The 18843-nt window shown below is 43.3% G+C and overlaps 1 pseudogene across 1 annotated transcript; it reads left to right on the forward strand.

The window, feature by feature from the left end:
• Nucleotides 1–336: 336 nt before the first annotated feature.
• On the forward strand, nt 337–15579 carry LOC143552297 (wax ester synthase/diacylglycerol acyltransferase 11-like; annotated as a pseudogene). The gene is made up of 8 exons (XR_013138627.1): nt 337–567; nt 12874–12934; nt 13445–14053; nt 14133–14199; nt 14303–14415; nt 14651–14859; nt 14964–15101; nt 15185–15579. The product of XR_013138627.1 is annotated as a wax ester synthase/diacylglycerol acyltransferase 11-like (transcript).
• Nucleotides 15580–18843: the final 3264 nt, after the last annotated feature.

An 18843-nucleotide genomic window follows, 5' to 3' on the forward strand; every position in this document is an offset into this window, starting at 1 on the left:
ATTATCATCCCAATATTGCAATACTTCGCCGTAAATGATCCTATGGCTTTAGTAACTGTTCTACACATATTCACTTGTTGTATCAAGCATCTCCTTTGCAAGGTCCGTACCCGACTTGAAGCTAGGCGGACAAGAGCCAACCATACCTTCTGCGTTGTGAATATCTAGTGATCCTGCTTGGATACATACATACATACATACATACATACATGCATACATACGCGTGCGCGCACACACACATACATACACACACAATTTTATTATTTTAATGTATTATGCATTCATACCAACACCTTGGCTCAAGACCCTATATATATAATTAGCTAATCAACTTAATTATCCATCAATGCAGTCTCTTTTAACATGGAGAAAACCAGCTCTAAAAGCTCTTCAAATCACCACCATTACAAACCACAATGATGACCATATGATCATAGCAACCGGTGAGGAACAACCCTTGAGCCCAGCATCACGTTTGTTCCACCAACCAAATTTCAATGTCTACATCATAGCGATTATCGGTTTCAAGAACCCTCTTAATACTTATGTTGTGCACGAAAAGCTTCCGCTAACTGAAGAGGTATGTACCCGCCTCAACACCGAGCGAGGCGGGTCAACCCACAAGATATAGACAAGAGGCTTGAAATCAAGACATTATGAAGGCACAAAGCCAAAACCTATGCGCATGGCGCATATCACATATGCTTACGCATATCACATATGCTCATGCATCACATGCTCAGGCATCACATATGCTCACGCATCACATATGCTCACGCATATCACATATGCGTGTGGCGCATCCGCGCGTGGCGCATATCACATGCTTGTGCATATCACATCTGCGCATGAAACATCTGCGCGTGAGAATAAAGAGAAGACATCGCGCATCCTCAGGATTGGCGCATATCACACATGCACATAATCAACCTCGTCCTTATCCAAATTAGGGTAAGGACAACCTTGATTATGCACGTCAGACAACCTTCCAGAAGGTATCTTTTTAAGGAATAAGAATATGCTGATGTTGACAGCTGCCAATGAAAGGTGGACAACTCAGCAAAACCCATGTGCAACTAACCAATGAAAAAGCACCAGGTGTCCCAAGGACACGTGGCGCGAAGCTGTAGGAGGAGGCCAAAAAGGCCCTAATTGGGTCTGAGCCCAATCATTGGAAACCCTAGCACTATAAATACCACATCAACTCCACAAGGAGAGACACACCCCTATTACACAGTATTCAGCTGTATTAAGCAATACACTCCAATTTCCTTACTCTCATATTATTATCTTCTCTTACAAACTCTTATTCTCACACCTGAGGGTTACCCCAAAGAGGACCCCTCTGTCCCTTTCTGAGGGGTAAGTTTACGGTGCTGTTCATTTTGTAGGTGGAAGAATCCAGATCCCAGAGAACCATCGGTGAAATAGCATAATCACACCCGAGGAAAGTAGATCGTCTACCAGTGAGTCGATCCACGTTTCTTCATTGGCGCCATCACCTGTTACAACGGCAACAAAATCTCCAGTTCTCTAAAAAAAATTTCTCACCATGGTTTCTGGTGTTCGTAACGTCGATCAAGTTCTGGAGGATATTGAGCGTGAGGATGTTAATGGGGGACAGCAGTTTCTGAGGGTGCCGCGTGATTCTACGCGCACCACCAGTAACCATCCCTTCATCACAACTCCTCATAGCCAGACTGAAACTCCTCCAGACGATCTCACGTTCCAAAATCTTGCCGGCGGGAAACAAAAAGGACCAATGGGTCCAGAAGATGAAACAAATGACCCTAAAGAATGGCTCATAAACTAGCAACGACGTCTAATGGACAAGTACAATGAAATGGTCAAACACAAAAAGTCAGCCGACTTAACACAAAGGCTAGCGTTTGACAAGCAAACCGTTCATGGAACAAGAAGAGCGCGCGCGCCGGAAGAGGGTCACTCTGTTCACACTGAACATGCTGAGTTTAGTGATGAAGAAGTGCACAGCATAAGGAAGACGCGAGATACTCATGCAGGAGGCTCACAGCTCCGCGCGCACATGAACGTGACGCTTGGAACCAAAGCCGACATGGATCTGCACACGCCGTACAGCCCACCAGTGAGAGGGCAAGTGGACGTAACCACACCGTACAGGCCAGCCATCTTGGTGAAACATTCAAAATTCACTGAGCGCATCGCGAAGGCTCCCATTCAGCACAAAACCAAGATGCCAAGTGGTTTGGGCAAATATGACGGCACAACAGATCCAGACGATTTCTTACAAGGTTTTTACAACACTGGAAACCTAGAAAGCTGGACGATGCCAACATGGTGTCACATGTTTGCTCGCTGCCTCACGGGCGCGGCGCGTGTCTGGTTCGAGAGTTTGCCGACTGGGCAGATCGATGGGTTCGAGGAACTATTGGAAAAGTTCCAAGCTCACTTCGTACAGCAGCGCAGACACACGCGCGACCCTGATGACATCATGCACTGCGTGCGCAGGAATGATGAAACGATTGAAGACTACATAACTCGTTTCAATCAGGAGTCTCTGGCAATCGGAGGTATCACTGAGCAACTCTTGCGCGTGACCTTTATACAAGGCGCGCGCAGTGATCAACTCCGCCGAGCTCTCGTAAGCAGAGATGGCATGCCAACCACTTGGGCCAAGCTAATGGAAGCATCGCGAGTCTTCGCGAGAAATGAAAAACAAATTGCCCAAGATAGGGCAAGAGAAAGAGGGCATCAAGCTGAGACACCGCGCAGCAACGAAAGAAGGGGCAAACAGAACTCTGTATGGTCCAGGTTGCAACCAAACAGTTTTTCTTCCGCAGAAAAGCAGGCGCAACCAAGCTCACCCCAGCCCCAAAAAGACGTTCGTAATCGCGGGGAGGGTGACAAGAAGGAAGGCGGCAGAGATCCTAACAGACCTCTGCCAAGAATATGGACTCCCCTCACTAAAACACCTTCACAAGTGTTAAGCACTGAGAATGTCCAGTTCAAAAGCCCCAAGCCATTACACTACAAGGGACCATCAAACAGTGGCAAGTACTGTGAGTTTCACAAGTCCACAGGACACAACACTGATGCATGCCATCACTTGAAGGATGCAATTGAAAAAGATGTGAAATCAGGCAAGCTGGCTCACCTGGTGAAAAACTCAAGACCAGAAGATGAACAACCAGAAGGAGCCTCTGCCAGCAAAAGGTTCAAAAGAATCTGTGTAGCCGAGGGAGGAAGGCAAGGGCAAAATTCAAGAAAGAGAAGCACGCAAGTCCAAGGAGATTGGCGCGAGCAACAAGTAATCTTCCCAAGAATCAGGGGAGGCCCTTCTATCAGCAGTCCTCTTGTCATCACTACACACATTGCTCATTATGAAGTGTCAAAAGTCCTGGTGGACACTGGCAGCGAATCAGACATCATGTATGAGCAATGTTTCAGGAAACTGGATCCGGCAGACCAAGCAAGGCTTGAAATTGTGAATGCACCAATCTCTGGTGTTTCAAATGAAATCATTCATCCCCTAGGTCAAATACAATTTGAGCTAACTATGGGGGATGAGAAACACAAGCGAGCCGAAGTTGTCAACTTCTTGGTCTTGCCCACCACTTCATGCCACAATATGATCTTGGGTAGAAGAACGATTGCCCAATTCAACGCCATACCGTCGCCAGCGCACGGCGCGTTGGGGTTCCCAACACCAACAGGTGTAACTTTTGTATACCGAGATCATTTGTGTGCAGTGGCAAGTAATCCGCGGGAAGGGAGAATGAAACTTCCAATGGCAGACAACGCGCCAGAGGAATGGATTCTCAACCCAAAATTCCCGGAGCAGACAATCACAATTGGCGCTACGATATCAGACGACACGAGGTTGAGAATGAAAAGATTGCTCACAGCATATATGTCGGTCTTCGCGTGGCAACACTCTGATATGACTGGGGTTCCGCGAGACCTGGCGCAACATTCTCTCAACACGTTCAAGTCTGTAGAGCCAATTGCTCAAAAGAAGAGAGTCGTGGGGGATGAGAAGGCGAGGGCCATGAATGAGCAAGTTGAGGATCTATTGCGCGCAAACATCATCCGCCCAATACGATACCAAACATGGGTAGCCAATCCTGTGATGGTAAAGAAAAGTAACGGGTCGTGGAGGATGTGCATTGACTTCAAGGACCTCAACAAAACATGCCCAAAAGATTGTTACCCCCTCCCAAACATCGACGCAAAGGTGGACTCCGTGGCGCCATTCAAGCTCAAATGTTTCCTGGATGCCTACAAGGGCTATCACCAGATTCAAATGGCACCACAAGACGAGGACAAGACTGCCTTCAGAACCGACAAGGGTGTTTTTTGTTACACAAAAATGCCCTTTGGTCTGAAGAATGCGGGAGCCACCTACCAAAGACTTATGGATGCGGTTTTCAACGAGCAAATTGGAAGAAACCTAGAAGTCTACGTTGATGATTTGGTGATCAAAAGCAGGGAGGAAAAACAAATGCTCAAAGACATCGAAGAAACCCTTGGGCGCCTAAAGGAAGTTAACATGAAGCTCAATCCGAGCAAATGCACTTTCGGCGTACAAGAGGGAAAATTTCTAGGTGTAATGGTCACCAAGGATGGTTTCAAGGTGAACCCAGAAAAGGTGGAGGCCATCCTTGACATGCCCTCGCCATCCACCATGAAAGAAGTCCAGAAGCTGAATGGTAGATTGGTTTCAATCAACAGGTTCCTAGCGAACCATGCAAGCAAATCTACCCCATTTGTCAACACATTGAGAAATTGCTTAAAGAAAAGCCAATTCAAATGGACTCCTGAGGCCGAGCAAGCTTTCAGTGAGATAAAAGAATGTTTGATAAATCTGCCCGCGCTCACAGCTCCACTTCCTGGTGAAACTTTGACATTGTACCTATCAGCAGGAGAGCGCGCAATCGGCGCAGTATTGTTGGTGGATCGCAAGGGAATCCAAACGCCAATATACTATGTGAGTCGGGTGCTGACAGATCCTGAGACGCGCTACTCCATCATGGAAAAGTTAGTTTTGTCACTAACACACGCGTCGCGCAAGCTTCATAGATATTTCAATGGTCATCCCATTGAAGTTCTGACTGGTTACAACATCCAGCAAGTCTTGCGACGTCCAGCGCTCTCAGGAAGGCTGACAAAATGGGCGCTGGAATTAGGAGAACACACGATCGCCTATAAGCCCCGTCCAGCAATCAAGGGACAAGTCCTAGCTGATTTCATCGCAGAAATCCCAGAAGAAAAAATTGAAGAGGCTCAGCGCGAGGTAGACCCTCCGCGAGCCAATGATGAAGAAAATGTTTGGAGTTTGTTCACTGACGGAGCTTCAAACAATGAAGGGTCTGGCGCAGGCCTCAAGCTGGTGGATCCAGAGAATCATGAGTATACTTATGCCATCAGGTTGGACTTCAAGAGTACCAACAATGAAGCTGAGTATGAAGCCCTGCTGGCCGGCCTGCGCATCGCGCACAAATTCGGAGTTAAAAAGCTAGAGGCCCATGTTGATTCATACTTGGTAGCAGCACAGGTCAATGGCCTTTATGATGCCAAGGAGAACACCATGCCTCTGTATCTAGAGCAGGCGAAAAAGCTCATCGAGCAATTTGACTGCTTCAGAATCATTCATATTCCGCGCAGTGAAAACAAATCTGCCGACGCGCTGAGCAAGATGGCATCAACCAGCTTCGATCACTTTGGCAAAGATATCAGGGTAGAAGTAATGAGCAACCCGTCGGTGGGAGCGAAGTCTGTCCTGGTAACTCATACAACACCTTCATCATGGATAACTCCAATAATGGAATTCTTGATGGAGGGAAAGGTACCAGACAATCGCGCACAGGCGAGGAAGATAAGACACAAGTCGCAGAACTATGAATTGCTTGATGGTACGTTATATCGACGCTCCTATCTTGGACCGCTCATGAAATGCCTAGATGCTGAGGAAGCAAGCTATGTGATCAGAGAGATACACGAAGGAATCTGTGAAATACATGCTGGCCCGCGCATGGTGGTTGCCAAGGCAATGAGCGCAGGTTACTATTGGCCAGGCATGTACTTGGACGCTTTAAAAGAGATCCAAAAATGCAAAGCATGTCAGAGCTATGCGCCAAACACCATGCGGCCAAAGAACAACTTGATTCCGGTGACCTCTGCATGGCCTTTCCACAAATGGGCAATCGATATTGTGGGTCCCCTACAGCAAGCGCAAGGGCGAGTAAAATTTTTGGTAGTGGCAGTAGACTATTTCACAAAATGGGTCGAAGCCAAGCCACTAGCAAAAATCACAGCCGAGGCGATGAAGCAGTTCATTTGGAGCCACATCATATGCCGTTTTGGCTTGCCCATGGAAATTGTGAGCGATAATGGTAAACAATTCACTGACAGAAAGATATCCAGCTGGCTCAAGGAATTGCGCATCAACCAAATCTTCACTTCAGTATACCACCCTTAGGGGAATGGCCAAGTGGAGCGCGCGAACCAAAGCTTGCTAAATGGGCTGAAGAAAAGGTTGGAGGGAGAATCCCATTCTTGGGTCAAAGAGCTACCTAATGTCCTGTGGGCGCACAGGACATTAAGCAAAACCAGCAATGGCGAATCCCCGTTCAGCCTAACCTATGGAACGGAGGCAATGATTCCAGCAGAAATTGGATGCCCATCTCATAGAGTGCTCATGATGAACAAGATTGATAACGAGCGCGAAAGGAGGTTGGATCTCAACTTGCTAGAAGGGCGCAGAGAGGCGGCTATCATCAATGAAGCCAAATACAAGAAAAAACTGGAAAAATATTACAATCAGCGCGTGAAAGAATGCCACTTCAAGAAAAATGATTTTGTCCTTCGAAACAATGAAGCTAGCCGCGCGATACCCCCGGGAAAGATGTCCCCCAATTGGGAGGGACCTTATCAAGTCTCGGAAGAATTGGGAAAAGGCGCATACGCCTTAAAAGATTTGAATGGAAAGAAGATCCCGCGCGCATGGAACGCGGCACAGCTTAGAAAATGTTTCATGTAAAAATTGTCAAGTTTGTAATCAAGGCTTTTTAAGCCATTATGAATAACGATACGCGCTATCTTCTCTTAATGTGGATTCTACTACCTTTTGCATACATGTTTCACACTTCCCTTTATTAATTTTGAGCAATATGACAACATTGTATTGACATCAAAACAAAATAAAACGAAGTAAAACATACATGCGCGAGCTTCAAGCTCAAACGCGTTAATGAGTCTTAACTCTAAAACGTCAGGGCCTTAGCCCAATAATATGAGCCTTAGCTCAGGGCCTTAGCCTAATAATGTGAGCCTTAGCTCAAATCACTCAACATCTATCCTACATGCTGCGCAGCCTGACCATAAAAATACCTAAGCACAACTAAGGCAAAGCACATGCCAAAACATAGTTGTTAAGGTCTCAGGTCGAGGTCGCGCATGAAATTGTAATGGATATCTGAGTAACACATACTGACACGTAAAGGCTAAAAAACTCATAATTCCCTATAATAAATGCGCGATAACGTCGCGCAAAAGAGGAATAATGAAACGCCAAAACACGTGTCAACATAGTCAGGATATTGCAAAATCACTTACAATATGACAAGGATTAAGTAAAATAATTTCATTACAACCTTGTTCTTATTTCAACGTGCAAGCATATCTTATATTTAACAAGCAAACATGCAATATAAAGAGATGATTCGGGAATGCGCAAGATGCGAATAAGGGAAAAACATAATTTCATTCCAAAGCATTGAAATTTACAAGTTTACAAGATGACGAGATACAAACTACAAATAAAAAAAAAACATGAAGGGCTTCTCAAGTCTCCACGTCGACGTCAGCCTCTTCATCGTCCTCATCACCGCCCTCAGCATCTGGCGCAGCCCGCTCCTCGTCATCTCCAAACTGACCATAGTCAAGTTGTTCATCCTGAATGGAGTCTTCTATCACAATAGTGTCAGGAGCGGGCCCTTTGGCCACGCCAGAGCCGCTAGCAGGGGCAACATTCCCCGCGCCATCATCGCCGCCACCAGCCCCTTCGCATTCGTCAAGTAATTTCTTTAGCGCGCCGAGATCGGGCTGGTCAGCAAGCGCAGATATCTGCAAATCATAAGGAAAAATATGAGTACAAAAAGACTTGGAAAATAAGTCAAGGTAATCTCATTAAGGTCAAAATACCTGCGCAAGGATGGGAATGGGAGTATTCAAATACTTCTCCCCCATCTCGGCCATGTCCGCGCAGGCAACGTCGAGCTGATAAGGGTAGTCGGATGGGTTCTTCTTCAGCATGCTATATTCACAGCCATCCTTAAACCCTTCAGCTCGACCCACCAAGCGCGCGGCAGCGTTGCAATCCATCACAAGGGCCTGAAACTCGTCTGAATATTTCATCGCGTAAGCACAACGAGTCATACCCTGTGAGATTAGCCATTGGCGATCCTGCGCGAGGGAAGAAACAGACGTCTCAAGAGCAGGAATCTGAGAGTTTAACAACTCAACAGTTTCCTTAGTCTGTTTTAGCTCCTCTTTGTCGGAAGCTGCTGCCGCTAAGGCTTCTTCCTTTTCCCCTCGCGCAATATCGAGGGCTTCCAGGCTAGACGCTGTCGTCGCCAAGGCTTCATCTTTCTCGGCCCGCGCGACCGCCAGCTCCTTCTTCAGGCGCGCAACCTCACTCTCCAATGATGATTTGTCAGTTATAGACTGGACAAGAGCTTGGTCACGCTCCTCCGCCTCCAGCTCTAAGTCGCGCACTCTACGCGCGTACTTGGCTGAGTCCGCCTCGGCCGCCTGTAGCTTCTCCCGCGCAGCCTGTAGCTCATGACCGCGCTTCACGAAGGCGGTGTTGGCACTTGCTCTGTTCTCGCTGAGCTCTGCTTGGAGCTTCTCAGCTCTCTCTCGAGCATCAGAAAGATGCCAAGCAGACACTTTAGCCTCTTGCTTGGCTTCCGCAAGAGCATCACGTACCTTTACGTAATCATAGCGAAGCTCTTGGGAGGCAGCAAAGAAAGCCGACCCAGCAAACAGATGGTCGTTGAGCAAGTTATCGCGAGCGCGGCCCTCCTGAAACCTCCTTTCAGCTGGAGGCACAGAATGAGCCCAGAAGTCCTCACATACACCCATGGACTGAAATGAGCTGTCCTCAGTAATATTCCATCTCGGGCGGTAAATGTGATCGGCTTCCTGCAAACACAAAGTAATGATCTAAGTCATCAAAACACTAATATGGAAGTCCGCGCAGCGGAGCAAAAACAAGCCTATACCTGCGGGGATGAAGCAGAAAAGTCAGCGCCAGCCCCACGAGAAGACTGCGCCGCGAAATCTCGTGGCGCTGCAGGGCTGGCGCGGCCGCTGTCGGAGCCTTCAACTTGGACCTCCTCAACCTCTGAAACAGGCCTTTTCTCCTGCGACCTAGAAGAAACAAAATCAGTCTCACGAGGAGGGCTGCGCGCAGGAGGAGGTGAGGGAGGTCTCGACGCCGCCAGATCGGCGCGTAAAACGGCCTCCTGCTCCTTAGTAATCCCGATGAGGGGAGATTCAGCGCTTGTAGGAGCAGGAGCAGAACCAACGGCGCTGGCACCGGCGCCAGCAGTGCCGCCAGCAGCTTGAACGCCAGCTATGACTCCTATGAAAAATCAACAAAAACAAATGGTTCATGACTTGATCTAAAAGAAAAAAGTCAGAAAATAAAAGCGCAATACATACCTTGGCGCAACGCCGTTCGAGAGTCAAACATCGCCATGAAGTCCATTCTCCCCTTTTTTGAGGGTAAAACAGGGGACTTCGAAGCGACCTCCGGCGCGGCCTCGGCACCTTGTTGCGCCTGAGGTTGATCCACCAACGTCGCCGGCTCAACAAACATTTGAGTGAGCAAAGATTCATTAGTAATTCTATCAGAATCGCGCTCATAGAACCATAAAGGATAAGCAAAGTATACCTGTCGAAGAGGAAACGGCAGGCGCAACGCTGCTTCCCTTTTCCGCCGCGCGAACGGAGGAGGTAGCGGCACCATACCTCGTGTGGACAGGAGGTCTGCCCACTTTTTGAGGCAGGGAAGAAAGGAAAACTTGGAGGTAAACTCCTGGGTTTTCTCAAGTTCTCTCGCCTGAGTAGGAGGATCCTGAGCAACAGGGGCAACATCTTTCTTCTGTTTCTTACTGGCCCCTGCGCCAGTTTTCCCCTTAGCTTTACGCTTTAGTTGGGGCAACTCAGCCTCCTCCTCCTCCTCCTCCTCTTCCGCGAGCTCCAGCTCGTAGTTCTCAAGCGCGTCTACAATACGTGCAACACAAGTGTTAGCCAAATTTGGTATTATAAAGGCAAATGCATAAGTACAAAGGCTTACCAGGCGCATCGCTGTCAAACAGAAATCCCAGATCAACAGGGATGAACATGTCATCGAAGCGATCGGGGAAGCCAACCTCCCCAGCGCCCAGCGCGACGGAGCCACCCTCCATATGCTCATCATAGTTGGCGTGGACATACTCCTTGCTGACTGCACAAAACAAGTCAAATGATATCAGCAAAACGAATTATATTCGCGCAGAATGAATGCAATGAGTTAACTTACACAAGCCGTCAACTTGGATAACGGGCTCAGTCGCGCTGTCGGCCCACCTCCTGCTCATACCAACCCCCACCAGCGCCTCCTCACAAATGTTCTTGGCGGGGGATGGTTCAGCAGTCAACTTTTTTACCCAGGCGCCAGTTGGGTTCTTGAAGACACCCACATCCGCAGGCGCAGAAGAGAACGCGCGCATGGTCATGCGGATGGGGATCACACCAGCCCTGATGTAGAAAAACCTCTCAGACCAGTCATGAAGGCTCTTGAATGAAACAGTGCAGCACTTGACCTTCTGACTGCGAGGAATAAATGAGAACCAAGAATCTTGGATCTTGGGCTTATAAAAAAACTGAAAGCGCCGAGGGGTGGGCTCCTCGCGCTGAGATTTGCACATGAACTCAAAATGAGTCATGCGCACGAGTCCAAACGGATGGACTTGGGATATATGAATCCCATAAAACTTAAGCAGCGCACCCACAAACCTTGTCATCGGGAGACGAAGGTTGCAGTGGGTGAAAAAATGGCAATACAGGGATATATAGCCGGTGGGCGGGTCCGCCGCCGTTTGCCCGGCCGCCGGCAGCATGCAGCCATACTCAGGGAGAAAACCCTGAGAGGCGATAAGGCTGTCAAAATCGGACTGCCTCAGCTTACAGGGGATCTCATCCCACTTCTTCACTGCCTTGGTTTTCCCTACCTCCTCCGATGAGGCCTCAGCAGCCCTCTTCCCCTTGCCGGTCTTCTTCAACGTAGACATTACTAACGATTTCACACGGTGATGGCTGGGGGAGATTGTGTTGTCTGAGCTATCAGACATACAACTGTAAAATCGGACAAAGGATGCTTCTGAAGAACAGAGATCTGGAAGCAGAAGACAGGCAATCGGAATAGAATGAAAGAAAAAAGCTCTGAATAAACAACAAAGAAGATGAAGGATAAAAAACTCAAAAGGGCTTGCTTTTATAGGCCCAGGAGAGAGAAAAATTGATACTGATCGGACTTCACGCGCCTCCACTCGCAGGTGTAAGCCAACGCGAGCGCGACACGTGTCCCTGACACTGTGTGAGGGGACACGAAAAGAAACTATACAGGTGCTGCCAGAGTTCACGCGCCACCACTCGCAGGTACGGACCAACGCGAGCTCGACACGTGTTCCTGACACTATGTGAGGGGACATGAAAAGCAACTGTAACACCTCGAGCACAAGAAAGGTCTGACACGTCTCCATCACTGACGCATGTCAGCAACAACCAACCACGTACAGGGACGATTCGTTTTCAACAAAAAGGATAGAATTTCGCGCAACGATGAGTAATAAGAAGAAAAAGACAAACCACTACTAAAAGAGGAAACTATTAAGTCTAATATCTATCTTACCTCGCTCGCGCGAGACAAGACACACATTAGACTGGGGGGGCTTGAAGAGGCATGTACCCGCCTCAACACCGAGCGAGGCGGGTCAACCCACAAGATATAGACAAGAGGCTTGAAATCAAGACATTATGAAGGCACAAAGCCAAAACCTATGCGCATGGCGCATATCACATATGCTTACGCATATCACATATGCTCATGCATCACATGCTCAGGCATCACATATGCTCACGCATCACATATGCTCACGCATATCACATATGCGCGTGGCGCATCCGCGCGTGGCGCATATCACATGCTTGTGCATATCACATCTGCGCATGAAACATCTGCGCGTGAGAATAAAGAGAAGACATCGCGCATCCTCAGGATTGGCGCATATCACACATGCACATAATCAACCTCGTCCTTATCCAAATTAGGGTAAGGACAACCTTGATTTTGCACGTCAGACAACCTTCCAGAAGGTATCTTTTTAAGGAATAAGAATATGCTGATGTTGACAGCTGCCAATGAAAGGTGGACAACTCAGCAAAACCCATGTGCAACTAACCAATGAAAAAGCACCAGGTGTCCCAAGGACACGTGGCGCGAAGCTATAGGAGGAGGCCAAAAAGGCCCTAATTGGGTCTGAGCCCAATCATTGGAAACCCTAGCACTATAAATACCACATCAACTCCACAAGGAGAGACACACCCTATTACACAGTATTCAGCTGTATTAAGCAATACACTCCAATTTCCTTACTCTCATATTATTATCTTCTCCTACAAACTCTTATTCTCACACCGGAGGGTTACCCCAAAGAGGACCCCTCTGTCCCTTTCTGAGGGGTAAGTTTACGGTGCTGTTCATTTTGTAGGTGGAAGAATCCAGATCCCAGAGAACCATCGGTGAAATAGCATAATCACACCCGAGGAAAGTAGATCGTCTACCAGTGAGTCGATCCACGTTTCTTCACTAACTTTGGTTAAACATCCTCGCTTCTCTAGTGTTCAGGTAACTAATTAATTTATTACGTTTGGTTTGATATATATCTTGAAGTTAATAGTTACTGTAGGTCCCCAAACCGACCACACGAATGGTTTTACTGTTGACACAAAGTGTCGAGACGGGTGTGGTAAATCAAATGACCGAACATAAATATAAAGATAAAGATAAGATATGAATGATCTTGTTGTCGGTTGAAAGATTTGATATATTAATCAAATGACCGACCCACCCAAGGTGAGCTCCCCTCGGGTGGATGATTCACACCTTACAAAACACATACAAATGATAAATAAAGTCATGTATATAACCAAATACAAACATTCTAGAAGCTTTCTCCCCGTTGAAGCTAAACGCGCGTCCCGAAGCTTTCGTTTTGTGTCTGGTTTTCTCGTCGGCTTAAAAATTTTCACTTGACTATTAAAATATAACGGGTTTCGTAATTTGATATCGTAAGTCACAAATATTGGTCTTACAGTCACATGAAGCTAGTTTTCAAGCATTTATGCATCAATGCAGGTTGTAGACCACAAGAATGGTGGAATAATGAAATGGGTTCCTACGACTGTTAATTTAAACAACCACATTATCATCCCTAACATCCCACAAACCCTAGACTCCCCTAATAAGTTCCTAGAAGATTATGTCTACAATCTCAGTAAAACCTCCATCGACTCTTCGATACCAATGTGGGATCTCCACCTCCTCAATCTCAAAACTTCTGATGCCGAGGCGGTTGGAATATTCCGAATCCATCACTCTTTGGGCGACGGCGCCTCCCTTATCTCCTTGCTACTCGCTTGCACTCGCAAGATAGACAATCCTGACGCAGTTCCCACCGTCCCAAGGAAAAAAGATTCTAATTCGGGGTGGTTTTCGTTCTTAAGCTATGACCGTGGAGGGCCATGGTGGAAGTGGTGCTTCGTGGTTGCTTGCATGGTTTACTGGTTGATTTGGAATACGTTGGTAGATATTGGATATATTCTGGCGACGGGCTTCTTTTTGAAGGATACCGAAACGCCTATAAAAGCTCCTAAGGGAGTTAACCTTACTCCAAAGAGATTCGTTTATCGAATAGTCAGCCTTGACGATATGAAGCTCATCAAGAATGTCATGAATACAATGAGAGTGATTTCTAAAAATATATCTATGTATGTATGTTTTGTATATAAAATAACAAAATGTAATTTGTTTATTAATCTTGTAGACTATAAACGATGTGGCAATAGGAGTAACCCAAGCTGGATTATCAAAGTACCTCAACCGAAGATATGGTGAGTCAAAACAATTTAAACATGTTTATATGATGTTTCTTTATGTGGTTTGTTGTTGTAAAAGAAAAGCCTTGTACGTTAAGGTTTTGTACAAATTTGTCAGGTGAGGGAAAAAACGACGAGGGTGCAACCAAGAAGAAAAACAACCTACCGAAGAAAAATATATGAATGCGGTCAACGCTTGTAGTCAACATGCGACCATCTTCAGGCATTCAAGTAAGTGTCCCGATGAAAAACTTTTGGGTTAATTAAACAAATGATTGACATGTGAAGTAAATATACAGGGAAAGCTAGCGTATAAACTAAATTAACGTGTTAACTGTAAAAATCAAATAATGTAATTATATTTAAAAGTAGTTTAATTATGTAATTACACTATGTTGTATATGTAATTACACTTTCAGGTTAATTAAACAAATGATTAAACTGTGAAGTAAATATATGTATACAGGAATTGGCGGATATGATGGAGAAGAATAGTGAACAAAATGGGGAAATTTGTTTGGTTATGTGATACTTCCATTCACCATTGGTATAAGAGATGATCCACTAGACTATATTAGAGAAGCCAAGGCAACAATCGATCGGAAAAAACACTCGCTCGAGGCATTGTTCTCCACTTCGGTATCCGCTTTGGTGTTTAAATTGTTCGGCATCAAGGTATTTTTATCACTATAAATAAATTAAACCATTTTTGGCATATGTTTGCCGTTTGTGACATCTCTACTAACACGTACAAGATGTTGAGGACCATATTTTTACAGGCAGCGAACAAAATTTCAGACATGGCCTTTACTCATACAACCTTGACCTTCTCAAATGTGGTTGGACCTCAAGAAGAAATAGGGTTTTATGGTCATGATATGGAATTCATTGCTCCAAGTTGTTATGGCCACCCACATGTACGTATGTTAATTATATATATGTTTAATTATCTATAAGAACATGAATCTAACATTCTATTGTTTCCTTTATTTGATTAAAGGGTTTGATGATTCATTTCCAAAGCTATGTGAACAAGATGACAATAGTCCTTTCGGTTGATGAAACCGCCATCCCGGATCCTCATAAACTGTTAGATGATCTTGAATCGTCACTAAAACTTATCAAAGAAGCTGTTTACGTGACGGGACTTGTTGAGGAGTGCATGTCTAAGGCTTGATTCACCTAAATTGAAATGATCTTAATATGTTTGATTCGATTGTGTCGGTTTCTTTTGTGGTTTCCGTCTCGTAATTGTAACTTTCATTTGAATTGAATAACGTGGCTTAAGTTACTTATTATGTAACTTTGGTTTTGTCCATGGCTAGAATTTTCTAATCGGGCGTGTTATTTTTTATTCAAGCTTGCCTTTCAAAATAAAAAGATATATATCAAGGTCTCCAATTATCCATTCATCCGTTACATATGTGTGTGTTCAAGAACTTTTACATAAAGTTTTGCGAAATCTAATTTAAAGAATTGAGGATGATACTTATGATGTTAAATGATTTTCGTGTATTAGATAACTCATAGGAACGTTATCTCTCTTTATTTATGGAGTTAATACAAGATCAGCATCATCATCGTACTCAGTAAATTTCATCAATAGCAAAACTATGGTAGGATTCAAGGAGAGTAAAATGTAGACAGTCTTACCTTTACCCCTAGAGGCTGCTTCCGTTGAGACCCCGACTCGAATGACTACCTATACAATTGATTCTAGAATGATAATATTATCACACCTAAACAAATAAAAGGATAACTAGACTAATTTATTTCCAAACAATAAGTGCTCGGTGATCCTCACTACAAATGGCTATAGTGACGACTTTTGTCGTTGCCATAGCTTTTTATGGCCACATGTCATCATAGAGGTGGCCGACAAGCGTTTGATGCAATAACTCAAAAAATTTGTCGCTAGTTGAATCTTATCTCGAGGACATGTCATTGAGATATGTTGTTGTGTGGTGGTAGACTCTGCTGGGCATATGAAGTCTTGATTGGGCTTGTTTAAGTGAAGAGATATATGGTGATATTGAGAGTAAGCCAGATTCTATCAATAACTCAAGCCTTTGTTGTATCTTTTGGACGTAAGCCAATTTAAACCAAACCATGTTAATATTATACAATTTGATATTTATGTACAACTCGTCATCATTAACATTCTATCAATTTTATGAGGTATTAATTATCAGACGATATTCATTCGGTTTTACTAATTATGATCTCATTAATATTAGACATATTAATTTGATATTTAATATTTTAGTTATTTTATTTCCTTAGATTACAACTAATGTCTTCAAATAAATCATCGATCAATTACATAATTAATCACATGTATGTGACTTATTAATGATGAACTTTGTAGCAGTTGACTTATAGCCATTAGTTATTTTATGCAATAGCATAAAAGAATAAACTAGATTTATAGGATTAGGATGTAGATAGCTTGATGGCGAGTGGTGAGAATTGATTTATGTATGTGTGACAGTTAAACAGGCAATAATAAATTCCAGATTAATAAATTAAGAACTCTTATCAGGACGGTTGGGGGTGGTCAGCCGGTGCACATAATAGACAATTTTTTAATTTAAATTATATATATATAGAGCTATATGGGGATCAATACGCCTTGCGTATATGAGTTTTTTTTAGAAAAAATGGTGAGTGTCCCTAGAATATTCTAATTGGAAATGGTTTTTCATATAAGTGTGCGTGGTGCGATTCGGTGCGGTTTTCGACCAAAATCGAACCGAAAACCAAACTTTAGGTTTATGATTTTTTAAACCGTTTGCTTTTGATTTTTCGGTTTATGGTTTTGGGTTCGGTTCGGTTTTGGATGTGATTTTCCGGTTTGCTAATCAAGCCAAAACTTTTTGGGCAAAAGAAAACCTGACTTAAGATATTGAAATTGGACATGATATATTTTTTTCCTTTAAACTATTTATTAATAAAATATTGAATATGTGGAACATATTAAAAGCTAATAAAAGACAGATTTAAAATCAAAACTAAAAATACCAATATTATTAGTTATTAATCATATGAAAACCAAATATATATTTGTTAATAATCATATGTCAAAAATAAACAAATAATCATCGAAAGATTTTGTTTTAGTGGTTACGGTTAAGATGTTATGGTTCTTTCAATTTTTTTGTTATTTCGGTTCGGTTTTTTCGGTTCTTAACAAAATACAAAACCGAACCAAAACCAATATTTTGATTTTTGCTAAAGTTCAAAATAAAATCGCCGGTTTTAAAATCCGTTTGGTTTTTCGCTTCGGTTTTTTTGATTTTCCGGTTTCAATTTGATTTTTTCTGTTTTGTACACACCCTTAGTTTTTCGAGTCAAATAAATGAATGGCAGGATAACACAACATTGTGTATGGCACGTGGATATGTATTTATGACTCCTATCAACATTCACCTGTTATCATTTATCAACAATATAATGGAAAAAAAAAGAACATTGGCGTTCAAATATCTTGAAGAACTCCAAAAAAATCAGAAATGAAAGTTAATCTGACGTGAATTTGTAATTCTTATCCTGTACATGCGCCATGAGTTGAGTAGTACATGCTTAGTTAAAACGTCACGAACACTATCATATATATAGAAAGTATTATGGATTTATGGGTTAATTAGCTAGCTTTCTCTAGCATTAAAAGGTTATCTTATATTTATATACTTATTTTATACAACAAACAATACAAAAAGATATATATAAATATAAAAGTGATTAAAATAAAATAAAAATAAAAAACATATAAACCATAATTTGAAGGTTAATTGCTTTTCCATATATAATTTGAATTATGATCCATTCTTCAAAAAAATTAACTCTTTCTAAAAGTAAATTTATTTCCATCTAAAACGATGATGGCCTAGCATTTGAAATGATTTAAACCCAACGCATTCATTTTGGAAGAATGAACACCATAGCATTAGAACATGTAAGGCCAAAAATATGACTTGCAATATCAAAGTACGAACCCCGTTATATATTTACGGTCAAGTTAATAATTAATGAGGTCAAGAATTCCGGATCCGAGACGAGAGCTTCGACACGTGTTTAAACTTCAACGGGAAAATTTCTAGAATGTTGTTAGGCTATAAATATGTTGTTTATCATCTTTGTATGTGTGTGTTTGTAAGGTGTAAATCATCCACCCAAGGGAGCTCACCTTGGGTGGATCGGTTCTTTATCAATATATCAAATCGTTTAACCGACAACGAGATCGTTCTTTTATATCTTATCTTTGTATTTATATTTATGTTCAGTCGTTTAATTTACCGCACCCGTCTAGAAACTTTGTATTAAGAGCAAAACCGTTCGTATGATCGTTTTGAGACCTCTACATAACATTCAATAAAATTAACTGAATTCAGACCGAGCCATTTAATCTATCTAACCTATACAACATATTAATATAAGTTTCTTTTTTTTTTTGAACGACCATTGAGCGATCGAACAGTTAACGGCAAGTTCATGAGTACTATTTATATATTTTAAATATAGGTATTAATAAAGAAATATAATGCGAAATTGATAACTTTAGGCTTCGCTCACCCTATCTATAAACAGTTTGGAAGTACAACCACAATTCCACATGATTAAATATTATCATTGTTATCCTCAAATTAATGTACACTATAT

The sequence above is a fragment of the Bidens hawaiensis genome, unplaced genomic scaffold (genome assembly GCF_021521415.1).
Source record: "Bidens hawaiensis isolate Kalapana, Puna unplaced genomic scaffold, B.hawaiensis_p1.1 tig00016838_1, whole genome shotgun sequence".
NCBI lineage: Eukaryota > Viridiplantae > Streptophyta > Magnoliopsida > Asterales > Asteraceae > Bidens > Bidens hawaiensis.